Genomic DNA, 1,193 nt, shown 5'->3' on the forward strand with positions numbered 1-1,193 from the left:
GGAAGCACGGGGTCGAGGAGAAAAACGAATTTGAAGCGCTAAGGTCGTTCTGAAAATTCCAGAAACAAGGACAATAACGAAACAAACAAAAGTGGCAAAAAAAGTTTTAATTTTATTTTATGTGTTTTAGACCCTTATCTGGTGGCGCCCAGGACTCCCTCCCTGGGGATCCGAGGACCCTTTAGGGTGTCGGGATGTGAGGCCAGCGCCCTCCCTGCTGACCCATCGCTCGGGGCCCTCACAAAGCAGAAAGTGTCAGAGCTAGAGGGAGCCTCAGTCTCCCCCAGATCTGATGGGGTGTGTGAGGGCAGCTCAGCGTTATCTTAGTTTCGGGGCGACTCCAGCACCTGGTCAGTCACAGGGGCGGGTGGATCATCCCAGCTGTGACCCCAGGACATCCCGTTACTGGCCCCCTGTCGTTCCTTAGGCAGATTGTGGAGTAGGGCTAAAACATGGGATTCCCTCATCAAAGGGACCTGGGTGCACATTTTTTTTCCTCCTGGGGGTTGTTGAGCCCCACCTGGCAGTGTTCAGGGGTGACTCATGGGGTTGCTCAGGGTACCCCATATCTGGGTCAGCAGCATGAAAGAAAACAACCCCTCCCCTCTGGCCTGTCATTCTTTGGGGGTGGCCGGGCTGGATGGGGCGAGGGGCGCGGCATATTCTTTATGTGCTTGGGGCTCAAAAGCATTTGGCAGAGCCTGTGATTTTCACTGGTTCTTGTGCATTCAGTGGGTTCTGGGAGTTCAGGGAGGTGGGGAGCTTCTCTTTTCTTTTTTTATTTATTTTGCATTTTGACTCACACCCAGCGAGGCATTATGGTTACTCCTGGTTCTAAATCCAGCAAGCACTCCTAGTGGTGCTAGGAACCATACGGGATGCCCAGAATTAAACCCAGGTTGGCCACCTTCAAAAGAAATGCTCATTTGTCTGTGTTGTCACTCAGGCCCCAAGGTGTGGAGCTCTAAGCCAACTCAGGTTGTGGTCTAGAGGGGTGCATCAGGGTGGTGCTACAGTGGGTCTTGCAACCAAATATGCCATCTTAGCAGGAAGTAGCTTGGGCACTTCCAGAGTGGCCCTAGACCCTCTAATCATGCAATTTAGGATCACTATTGGCCACCACACATTTATTCATTTAAATGAATTAATTATTTAGTCTGTAGGAAGTACAACTGCAAGACTCAGTTATTTCT

The sequence above is a fragment of the Sorex fumeus genome, unplaced genomic scaffold (genome assembly GCF_029834395.1).
Source record: "Sorex fumeus unplaced genomic scaffold, SorFum_2.1 ptg000134l, whole genome shotgun sequence".
NCBI classification, from domain to species: Eukaryota; Metazoa; Chordata; class Mammalia; order Eulipotyphla; family Soricidae; genus Sorex; species Sorex fumeus.